This window comes from Euprymna scolopes, chromosome 27 (assembly GCF_053919585.1).
Source record: "Euprymna scolopes isolate OS-2025 chromosome 27, ASM5391958v1, whole genome shotgun sequence".
NCBI classification, from domain to species: domain Eukaryota; kingdom Metazoa; phylum Mollusca; class Cephalopoda; order Sepiida; family Sepiolidae; genus Euprymna; species Euprymna scolopes.
In genome coordinates, this window is record NC_136508.1 from 70,414,461 (window position 1) to 70,427,974 (window position 13,514).

A 13,514-nucleotide genomic window follows, 5' to 3' on the forward strand; every position below is an offset into this window, starting at 1 on the left:
GAACTCTGAACCTCCTAACTATATTCTCACAATTACTGCCATCCATAGTTGTTGTCGTTTCACCACGTTTTGGCCAAGTAAGCATCTGGCCGGCTTTGGATAGGATTAAAACCGCTATCTTCAGACAATTCTCATCTGAAAGCGTGCAGATTCAATGTTTCTATCCACTGTGCCACGGGCCCCGAAGGGTGAGACGACAACAACTATGGATGGCAGTAATTGCTAAGAATCTAGTTAGGAGATTCAAAGTTCTTATCCCTTCGCGGTTACCACCTGACGAAGGCCAAAGTAATATTTGGCCGAAACGTCGTGAAACAACTAAGAAAAGATGAGGATAACAGTCCGCAATAAATAAATTAATAAATAATACTCATCTCAATAATGAATTCGAATTAAATAATATATATTTAGTAATATTATTTGTAAATTCCATCAGTTAATATGGGATTATTCTGTATCTGATGGCCGGTTCCAACAGGCTATTTTTTAGACAGATTGTTCCCGGTTGACTGAGTAGTTTCCTGTCCAGTGCAATTCTAGAAATTCCACTCTCCCAGGCGTTGCTTTATCAACCTTTTAGAAGGGGTAAGTTTATTACTAATCGCCTGAGGCGTTCCTCGCAGGAAATAGCTACGGGAGTTTTCTAGGGTTACCTTGTGTCGTATCTTCCTGCCATGGGAGGAAGATGATGCTCACCGGACGATGCACTATGCTAGTTTTCTTCTGATAGACTTCGTAAAAATATAGCGGTTCAGTTTCCATCAATATTTCACTATTTAAAAGGGTAAAGCGCATCGAAGTTTCCATCAATATTTCACTATCTAAAACGGTAAAGCGTATCGAAATTTCTCGGGTTGATTTAATCTTACGATGAGTATTTTTGTTCTTAATATAACACACACATTTGTCGTATGCTGTGAGAGCTTTATTCATTGCATAGATCTTAATACTGCCAGTTAGTGAATGTGAAGTGTCGGCGTTCACTGAATGGTCCGTTTTTAATAGGATTGATCCAATTGTATTTTCACTGTTGTCTCTTTCTATGATTCACTTATTACTGGGGTTTGCATAAAGGAAATTTAGCTTGAATTTTCTAACCGCGTTCATATGAATCGTTAGCGATGTTGCGCATGGTCAATACTTCAATTTTTATCATTTGAGAATAGAGAACACTCTAAAGGATCGACTGCGCATCAGTTTTCTTAATAATAAAGCGACATACAAGTATTCTGTTATTGTTGAATATGAGGACGTGGCGACGCTGAGGAAAGCAAAAGTGTACACACACATTACATGTGGATTTTGATCTACATTCTTGTGTCTCATAAAAATGACCAGAATTGTAATTATAACGAAAACAAAAAATCGTTTACTTTACAGGTTGTGAGTCTATATTGCACAATGCAAAATAGAAAAAATAAAAGAATGTAATATCTTAATATTTCCATTCCCAGGAATGTTGATTGATGTCTATATAAGAGATAACATAAACAAAAGGAGAGAGAGAAGAGAGCAGACTGACAGCGGTCGATCATGATTATATCCCTCCGACGTCGTGCCACACACCAACAAACCCCTAAAACTAAAGTTTCTCTCTTTGTCGGTGGGGGAAAAGCTTGATCGTAAATAAAATTTGTATGTCGATAAATTCGTCTCTGTGTTGATTTAGAGAATAACGACAAAAAATTGTCAGGTGTATATATGATCTTAGCAAATATTTGAAAAATGCAAGCTAGAAAATTATGTATAAATTCAACAACGCAACACATTTAGCTCGGTTCATTTAATCCGTTTACGCTATAGGGACAGTGATAAACATAGAAATGAAAGGACTTTTAGGCTACGAAGTGAACTATCAGTAACCATTAATTATAGAAAGAAATTCATTTTTCATCTTTACTTTTCTGTTGTATATCATGGGATCTCTCTCAGGACGTTATTCTTATCAAATGCCTTATTAGCTGATCGGATTGTGCATCCAGAAAAAAATCGCTTGTAGCCATATTCTTGAAAATTGCATTAAAACACCAAGCTACAACCATTGCCAACAAGTTTCCCCACTCTTTATAACTACCTGAATCTAAGCACAAATTCCATGAACAAAGTTTCTTTCCTAGTTACCCGTCTTTGGAACTCAGTTCTACTAAGCTGCTTCCCAGATGAATGAAAACTTGTCGTCTTAAAGTCTAATGTGAACAACTTTTTGCTATCCTACCTCTTTAAATAGTCCATTTATGCCCAATCCCCACAAAAAACGATCACAGAGCTGTTATTTTAGTAACCACCTTGCATGCATTAACATTTATACTGCACCTTGATAAGTGGTGACTCTTTAATAAAAAAAATGCCAGTCACCATATTTGTGCAAAGCTGAAAACCACTGGAGTATTTAAAAATTCGTTCTCTATATGTCAGTCGACTAAAATTTACAAAAATTATCTGTAGTGATGACTCATGATCTAGACAACAACTAACCTCAGGTATATCTGAGTCATACATTTTCCTTAAATTTCAGTAACGTAAATCAATTTTAAAAAAATTGAGTATTTCTTAGATCAAGGGATCTCTCCCGAACACACATGGCCATCCGAGCGTCACTGAAAACCAATATTCATTATATTTCAAAATTAAGAACCCCACCCCATCACCAAAGACTAAACCTACGCATCTGATTCCACAACCGTAAGTAAAGCATTAAAGTAATTTATTACAATGCTTCTTGTCAAACAGGTTCCATCTATTCATTAATAAAATCCACGCAGGCGAAATTAAAGTAAATGCTTTAATCTATCTAATTACACCCATGTAATATACTAGCTAACCCGTGTCCTTACGTTGCCGTAGAAAGTAGATTAAATAAAGTCATTCGAATCCCCGACCTTGAACTATTGAATTACTGGCAGGAAGACCCGACGTTGCTTGGGATTGAATGATCATCATCGAATGTTTCACACAAGTCTATTGCCATCGAAATCAGCGAAATCGCCTCTTTTTCAATCAAATCGATTGAATGCCTACTTTAGTTGGGGACCCATCGCGGTGCAGCTGTAAGACGCTTCACATGCCTTCCCGCGGTTACTTAGTTCACAATACATTGTAGTCTACGTTGCAATGTAAAGAGCATTCTGTTGATTTTATAAAATATATTTTTATACAATAATGGCTAGAATAAAAGCCTAACATGGGGAAAGTCAAGCACCATGGTTCAGTTGTGATCTAAACAGAAACATTCATTTCGAACGCGCCCCTGTCATATCAAAGAACCTGCTATTGAATTTATAAGCCAGACACATTTGTTTGTGCGGTGATAAAACCTCTCAAATGCACTTCTGATGCTTGCCTGTATAAAAGTGGGAACTTTGGTACAAAATCAGACTAATCCATCTTCAACATTTTTCGATTATCGATATTCGATAATTATCGGGAATCCTATCTAAGCACGCTCACAGACACATAAGGTACATTTGTGTAAAGTTTTAAAAACATCGGCCCAACCGTTTTCGAATTCATTGGGAACGAACTCACATACACACAGAGGCACAAAGTTCCTTTTATATAACAGTAGAGATTGTTGCTTATTTTTGTCAACAAGAACGGAGGTGGGAGGGGAGGGGGGGAAACATGGTGTGGATGCAAAAAAAAAAAAAAAAAAAGCTGGCAACGTGGATATGGGAAACGTTTTATTGCTAACCCGTGTTTAAAATTTCGGTTTAGGGGAAGTTAATCCTCCACACAAAGAAAAAAAAAATATAGCGAAACAAATTCATTTGATATGAAGATTGATAATTTACATTATTTAAATTATTCGAACTATTGGTTGAGCGTTATGTTCCCAACTTTTCAGCCGATGAAACCTCCAACCTTATTCAGATGTCTTTTGTCAGAAATAAGGAATCTTTCTGTTGAACTCGTGAATCTGTGCTGAATTTCGAACGGAACTCTCTATTTAAAAGACGGGGAGGTAAGCAGGCACTTAGTCCGTCAGCCATGAATGTAGAAATCTTTAGTAATTCACGATGCTATTGAACTAGATGTACGCCCGGCGTTGCCCGGTCGAACAATACGCTTAAACATGATATTTTAATTTATAAAGATTGCATATGCATTATTATAGAATTAATCATATATTGAATATTTTATATTACGAGGAATAATTTGCCCGATGCACTACTTCGCAAAAAATATATAACATACTAATGATAATGCCGTTCATCAAATTCCGTCTGTATTTGTTTACAGTATCACGTCAGCTGATGTTTGAGCTTGACGACGAATGCCCTCGAAAATTCACTTCTGATTAATGTTTACTTTTAAAATATGCAAACGAAGAATAGTTTGCAGCGATTTTAAATGGTACCTATCTTTTAACATAAATTGAAATCATTGATAAGAAACAATTAAAATAAAATGATGAGCTACACCCGGCCATTCGATCTGTAGTCGAATGCTCTACCACTCAGCTATTTCTCCAGATGACAGTAGTTTGGCTTTTTTTTTTAAAGAAGAAATCATTTGCTGAGAATTATCTCCCTTTATTTGCTGAGAATTATCTCCCTTGGTCGGTGCAACGTAAAATATTACTCTGTAAAATGTCTTTTGAATCTATAAGAAAGAAAGACTATTTTTAGAATCGGATTTTTTTGATTTTCGATAACTTATCTGTGTTACTTAATAGACGTTCTTGCGTGTGTGTGTCAAGTGGCAGAGTACTCGCCTCGCATGCATGTGCAAGAGATTCGGGTTTCAGGGTGAAACTCTAGCCTTGGACTTCCGGTTTGTTGGCTATCATGGCTCATGTTGGTTGCCTCGTTGTTTGACTGTCTTTGGATTTTGATTTCGATCTCAACTCGAGTATTTTTTTTTTTTTTTTGCTTACTAGAAAAGAACTTTTTTTTTTTTACATAGGCGTCACCACATTATTAAGGCCGATAGGCCACTCAAGGATAAGGGTTAAAGAGTGTAGAGTAGTCAAAAGGACAATATAGTAATGGATAGTAATGGAAGTTCGGTAAATGTGTTAACTTAAGTGGAACGGCTCATTAGAAACTTGTTCACGTTTGACTTGAAGACCACCATATTATAGACAGCTGGAAAGCAGGAAAACGGAAGACAATTTCACAGGCGTGCAGTTCTAAGAAAGAAGCTTTGATCATGGAATCTATGTTTAGGTTTAGGCACAGATAAAGAGTGGGGAAAATTATTGATAATGTTTTCAGCTAGTCTAGTGTTTCTTGTGAAAGTTTGGCGAGGGGGAACCATTTAAAAAACACAATACTCGCATGCACATGCCTCAGCTTCTTTCCGTTTTTTTTACTTCATTTCTTTTTTAAAGGAATTCATCGTTACGCCAGTATTATATATAGTTGTTCAGTATTTCTATATACTATCGTTCAATTACACACACACACACCCACACACGCGCAACGCGCGCACGAGCGCATAGGAGTGCGTGCTTATTTCCACTATTTAGTACAACCCATAGAAGTATTGGATTAAATTCAATTATCAATTAACAGGCAGTATATTATCTATTTGTTGGTTTCGAGTACTAAATTCCCGGGCATTACTTTCTCCTTTAAGATTGTAGCCTAGTATATGTTCGTTCACAATACAATTATCCCAAGCATTATTTCATCTTTTAGAGTTTGTGCAATATATGTTCATGTACTATCTCAATATTCAGGACATTATTACATTTATGTGAGCATAGTGTTGTATATGTTCATTCAAAAGATCCTCTCAAGCATTGCTATTCGATATTTGAGAGTGCAGTTTAATATCTGTTCGTGCAGGGCATCATTCTACCAGGCATTATTTCTTCTTTTGTGGATATAGTTTAGTATATGTTTGTTCATGAGACAAACCTTCCTTTCATTACAACCTCCTTTGAGAGTGCAGTGTGGTATATGTTCGTTTACAAAATTATCCTATTGATATTAGTTTATTTTTTTTTAGTATTTTATAATATATATTTTTTATATATATTTGTTATATATATTTGTAATGTATATTTGTAATATATATTGCAATATATATTTGTTATATATTTGTTACATATATTTATTATATATATTTGTAATATATATTTGTAAAATATATTTGTTATATATATTTGTTATATATATATATTTGTAATATATATTTGTAATATACATATTTGTAATATATATGTTATATATATATATTTTATATATATTTGTTATATATATGTTTGTAATATATATTTGTAACATATATTTGTAATATGTATTTGTAATATATATTTGTAATATAAATTTGTTATATATATTTGTAATATATATTTTGTAATATAAATTTGTTATATATATTTGTAATATATATTTTGTAATATATATTTGTAATATATATTTGTTATATATTTGTAATATATATAAATGTGTTATATATATTTGTAATAGATATTTTGTAATATATATTTGTAATATATATTTTTTATATATTTGTAATATATATTTGTTATATAAATTTGTTATATATATGTTTAATATATATTTGTAAGATACGTTTGTAATATATATTTGTTATATATATTTGTAATATATATTTTGTAATATATATTTGTAATATACATTTGAATATATATGTTTGTTATATATATTTGTTATATAAATTTGTTATATATATTTGTAATATATATTTGTAATATATATTTGTTATATATTTTTAATATATATTTGTTATATATATATTTATTATATATATTTGTAATATATATTTATAATATATATTTGCTCATGACACTATCGTTCCCGGCTTTATTTCCTCATATTTGAGTGTAGTGTAGTATATGTTCGTTTACAGACCAATCCTGTTAGGCATTACCTTATTATTTTCTCGTGTACTGTAATATATATATTCCTTCATTATACAATACTCCCCGGCATTACTTCCCCATTTATTAGTGTAGTGCATGTTTGTTCACAAGTCTAACTATTTTATTTTGCTTTGATAGTGTAATATTATATATGCTCGGTTACAGGCATTAGTTCCTCCTTTTTGGGGGCAGTGTAGTATAGGTTCATTCACAACATCAACTTTCCGAGCATCACTTTTTTTTGTGAAAGTTGTTATTGTATTATCTGCTGCCTTATCATGAGACTATTTTTCGAGTCGTCAGTTCTTCTTTTCAAACATGCGAGTTAAGGTACGTCAACAATACATTTTTTATAATTGTACTGGAAAAAATAATTACATTTTATATATTAGCGTTCATTTTTGCTGGTTTGTTTTCATGGGAAATAATTGATGAATTGAACAAGTGTTTCAGTACTTGATGATCCCAGCATGATCCGCATTTGACCCTTTCAATGCTGTGTTACAAACGCTCCATACAAGTGTTCGTATTATTTAGCTAAGCCGATAAAAAAAGAGATAGAACGAGATTTCTTGATTTAATTAGGTTCGCTGAGTTCGACGTCAAGAGGGTTAAAGATGTGTCAAAGAAAAGAGGCCAATGTATATATTCACATATATATATATATATATATATATATATATATATATATATATATATATATATATATATATATTAAAAAACAATATGTGTGCCGCTCCCCATGTGGGGGTACCAAGTTTGTTAAAGGGAAAATTATTCCCAACGCGCATTTAGGTAAAAATGCACTTTCGATAATAACTGAATTCATTCAAAACGTATCACAAAAACACAAACAAATAACACACACACACACACACACACACACACACACACACACACATATATATATATATATATATATATATATATATATATATATATATACGTTTTATTTTTTATTACCGTATTTTTCTGTTAAGTTACATTATAGTTTCGGCTACACGACCGTTTTTTGGCCAAAAAAAAAAAAAAAACGGTCGTGTAGCCGAAACAAAAATGTAACTTAACAGAAAAATACAGTAATAAAAAATAAAACGCATATTTGCTCTACAACAGTATTGAGCACTTTCTTCAGGTTTTTATTAATTACCATTTCTACTAAAATATATATAGGTATATATATATATATATATATATATATATATATATATATATAAAGCTGAATGTCTGTGTGTGTGTGTCTGGTCACAAATAGGCTCCTATATGGTTAACTATTTAAAAAAAAAACTGATTACATATAACGATAGAAGATGTATGGATACACAGGAATGGGTATGTTTGATCTAGCAGAACGATGGTTCATTAAAATTGTGAGATCTGCATTCGCGCCTGGTCCACAAAGTATGGAAATAAAAAATTGAAAAAATAAAAAAGAACGTTTGCAAGTGTTTCTGATATAGATGTACATAATACTTTGATAAGTATGTTTTAACTTAAATAGGGATGGTATAATAACATTGTGGGGTATGCGTTCGCGCCTGGCATCCATGGAATGAAAATAAGCACGAACTTTAATCAAGACTTTTCATATCTATCTGCGTAAGTATACTTTGATAATTATGTTTCAGTTTGAAGAAATATGGTATAATAAAATTATGGGGGTTCGTTCGCACCTGACCTCCATAGAATGGAAATATGTCACAAAGTTTAACAAGGTTTTTTAATATAGATCCACAGAATATTGTGATAAGTGTTTCAGTGTGAACAGGTGTGGTATAATAAATTATGGGGTTTATCTATTTTATTTTACTTTCATCATATTTTGCTTTGGTTTTGATACCCCCAAATTCGAAGCTATCTCCTTACACCCCTTCCTTTTCATAACCTATCATACTTTCATAAATCAGAGTCTATTTTCTGTAGGCTGATTTTGAACCCAGTCAACGACGGGTACTTTTGCTAATATATATATATATATATATATATATAATATTAATACATATGAGTCCAGTTTGTCAAATAATTTACACATCAGATTAAATTATTAACATTATTTTTTTTTCGAAGCCTGTCTCTTAGTCTATTGTTCTTTGTCTCTCCGATCCACTTTTTATCGGAAACAACATGGCCGATCAGGCTGAATTTTTGAATGGACATGTGTTGTGTTAAACTACCGCCAAGTAAGTACCATGATATCATTTTAATGCGCAGAAATTGATTAATAGGGACTAGCGGAACCTGTGGAAATTTTACAGCCGCGTCTTTCATATGTAATGTATTGCTGCTGGACATTCTATAGACGTTGAGCATGAATAGAGACCCTACTGTAGGCACCGCCAAAAATGGCCGCAAAATCAAGTTGTTGTTGTTTTTTAAAACTAAATTACATTTATTAAAATCCATTATTTCTGAGTAACTTTTTTTTTCCAGAAAGATAAAACCCCGAATTTTATCATATAGAAAACAGAATAATGTAAAACTTTTTCTACTATTTTTAATTCAATTTTAAATGTTAAATTTTCCCAAAAAGTTAACAATTGACATTTTTTGTCTTGCACAAAAAACGTACATAAATATTTAAAAAAAAGGTTTTTGAAATAATTAATTAATTTATTTATTGTCTAACTAAGATTTAGGATGATTTTCTAAGAGAATATGCAAAAATATTATAATATAAGTACCTGAATTTCAAATAATTCCACTTATTCATATAGCTAACCAGATATTTCGCGTCGATTTCGCGACTCTGTTTACGTTTGCGTCTGATAAGGAGAAAACTATGGAAGACCAAACAGGCCAAAAAAACTTATTTTTCAGTGACGAAAATTTCAATGTATTATTAAGCTGAGGCTGGCCAGTACCAGATGGGTGACCATTTGTATGAGTTTGGTTTTTAATGTGTATGTGTGTGGGGGCCAGGCTCCCCAAAATGGGGTGGGGGGCAATTTAAAGCAGAATAAAAAAAAATTATTTCAGCGCGTTTGGTCCACCGTAGTCGAAAGGCGGCAAACGTTTTCAAACGGGATAAAAAAAAAATGATGCTATTTTTAACACAAAGGGCACAATATTTATCGAATTTTTTTTTTGTATCGATTATTCAAAGCATGCCCTGTTTAATAATGGTCATGCATTATTCGGCTCGCTAAAAAAAAATTGTTAATTTATTTATCAAAAATTTTAAAATGGCTTTTTTCGTATAAATATTAAAAAAATTTTTTTTTTTGTTTTGCTTAACTTAAATTCATTATTTTACTTAACATATTCACCGAATTTCACACTTCAAAACTCAAAAGCGGGATAATTAAACACAATCGAAGTTCTGATATTCAGACGTCAAAATAAGGTATGCCAACAAGTTTTTTTTTTTTAAATCTATAATTCTGTCCCTTACAACAACACAATATGTTTTGTTCAGTTTCAGATGATTATTTTAAGCATATTTGTTCCCACTTCAAAACAAGGGGGGGTTTTGTAAGCAAAAAAAAAAAATATATATAAATATCGTTTATGAAAAATAAGTACACTGTTATAAAGTTCATACTTCTCCTAATAATCGCTGAAAATTTTGTATTGATCGGATAATTACCTGATTTTTGGTAGATTTTTAAAAAGACGGTCCGTCAAAAAGTACTGACCTGCCCCCCCAGTTTTGGCGGTGCCTACCCTACTGTAACTCTTGTTTAAATTGTAAAAATATTTATCTGATTAATCTGGTTAATATAGCGTCAGAATATATCTGGTTATTACGGTTTATCTCCAATACACTTATAGCAGTGTGAAATATTTCCATAATATGGACACTCGGTAGGAAAGGAAACCCTATGATATCATTAAACCATCTTTAGACAGAACAGATACTACTCTTGGATCCTAACTAGTAGACCAAGAAGGTATATTTTAGGTTCACGTATTGCCCAAAAGCGGCACCATTTATTTTATTTTATTTTATTTTTTACGTTGCGTTATCGATCATCGGGAGATCCTATTTATTATAAAGGAAGATAGGAGGTGAGAACGTACGACGAACATTAAATTAGCATCTCTCTATATTAATTTAATGTTCATAATATGTTATCACCTTCCATCCTCCCGATCAATAATTTATAATCCCGTGACACATGTACATACGTACGTATGTTAAAGGTACTACAGTATTAATATATAGATTAGTCACCGCAATACTACATTTACTCTAGATGTTCTCTCTGAAACTACTGGACCAATCTATCTGAAATTCTGTTAGGAACTTTTGTTATGATATGTTTTTGCAGCGAAGTAAGTATCATTCAAACACTACCGTTTGAATATATGATTAAGTGTTAGTTTTAATTATTTAGAACTGCTTTAAATTTCACCGCTCACTCATTTTGCGACCAAATTTCAAACAATTTTTACAATTCATAGTTCACCTACTCAGCTATATTTTAAAATAAAAATAAAAAAAATTTGTTCATTAAAACAAAAGTTATACTAAAATTACTGGTATTCAAAAGTCTTCAAAATAAATAAGCAACGTGAGAGACTGTTTCTCCTGGTTGATTGTTAGTTACCATAGCATCATTTTTAACATTGACGTTTTAGAGACGATTTATTCTGATTGGCTGTTAGTTACAGCCAATCTGAATAAATTAGATTTTTTTTTAACGTCGACACCTTCGTAAATCATAGCGAGAATGTCGATCGCATGCCATCTTATTTAGGTTACATAGAGAGAGTTAATAAAAAGTTATGCTTTTTGCCGTGCTAGAGCTGATAGTCTTTCGCTTACGACGTCGCCCGTTGATTCTGTTTCTCTCTTTTGTCTCGTCTTTCTGTTTATTTACTTAATTACGTCTTTTATTTGATTTCTTTATTCAGTCAACTTAAGAAGTTGAAGATATCTTTTATTGATTGTTAAAAATGCGTATTATATTGACCACTAAAAGAAAATATTATTTCAAAGCAAACCTGGATAAATCATGGATTACATAGTTTCATGCAAGCATGAAAAGTAATATGGTTACTATCTTTTTAATTAATAGTTTAATCTTAAATATTACTTTTCATAAAATAAAAGACTAGTTATTATAACTGGACAAGACAAATACGAGATATTCTAGTAAAAAAATATAATACATTTATAACTTAAAATATTGCAGCATTAAGAAAAAAAATCAATATAACATTATATATAAATTCTTAATGCTGCAATTTTTTAAATTATAAATTAATTATATTTTTTACTAAAATATCTTGTCTTTTTCTTTTCCAGTTTTAACAACTACTCCTTTACTTTTCTAAGTTCAATCTTAACCATATTACTTTTCATGCTAACATTTTTCTGTGTAATTATAATATCCGTTTGATGCACAGGTTATGATTAATAGGGATTGATCGTAATTAGAATTTAAGTTCCACATTTTCTCAGAAACTACTGAACGGATCTAGCTGTAATTTTCCGATCTGAAGTGGCACTCATCCTCGACGGGTTGATAAAGTGCAGCGAACTAAGTATTATGGTATCCGTTCGGTACACAGTAAAGCATTAATAGGGATTAGGATTTAATGGAAAATTGGCGCAAATTTAACGATATTCAGCCATCAATTTTGACTTAAGACTGCTATAATGTGTGTCCGTGGGCTAAAAACATTTGAGTACATAATTTCCCATAAACAATCCCAGAAAACACCAGAAATGTATAGTAGTAGCTATCTAAAGATTTATCTGTTTAAACCACACTCATCCCAAAAAAAACCTCACTATTACCGACAGTATAATAATGCGCTTGACGGTCACCTATTTCTCAGCCGTTTAGATTTGCGTCAGTTTTTAGTGTGCAATTTCCACTCCAAACCAAACACATAAAATTCTTAAAACAGCAGAAAAAAAAAACTATCGTAAACAAATAATCCTACCATGTAGCAATGCCGTGCAGTAAAAATGTTGACATTTTCTCAGCTGTTTAGAGTTGCATCAAGATTTCAAGTTTTACCTCAGTCAGCTGGTAGTTAATGACGTTGTGAGTTAGCGAGTGCAGATCCGATTTCAACCATTTACGCCATGGAATCAGGAATGGCCTTCTTTATAAGTGCCTCCCTTTTTTTTTATTTTAACTTTTACGTTCAGACGAATTCAAACAACAACTTCAGTTGTCTTCATTGACGTCGACAGTAGAAAAGGATTTCTTACATCACATTTACCACAGACAAAATGATCGCCTGAGGTACTGGCATTCTTTTCGAAATGAAGAATCAGCTTTATTTTATCGTATACTAGTAGAGTAATCCGATGTTTCTCGGGCCTAGGATAATAACGTAGACACGTAAAAACATGGAATCTATTATTAAACCCTTTTCTCTCTAGCTCTTTCCGTCAATCTCTACATTTGCCTAGTTTTTTTTTAAATTCTTTCCCGGCCTCTCTCTCTCTCCCTCTCTCTCTCTCTCTCTCTGTCTCTCTCTCTCTCTCTCTCACTCACTCTTTCTCGCTCTCTCTCGTACGCGCTCTCTTTTTATCTCCGTTGCCATTAGTTCAATAACTTAGATATAAGAGGAAATATTTTTTTATGGCATATCAACCACAATTCTTCCCCCTCTCTCTTTAGTTCTTCTTACAACTGCTTCTTTTTCTTCCTCATCGCTTCTTTCTCTCTCCTTCCAACAATGCCCATTGCCTCTCTTTGATAACTGGTTCATCATA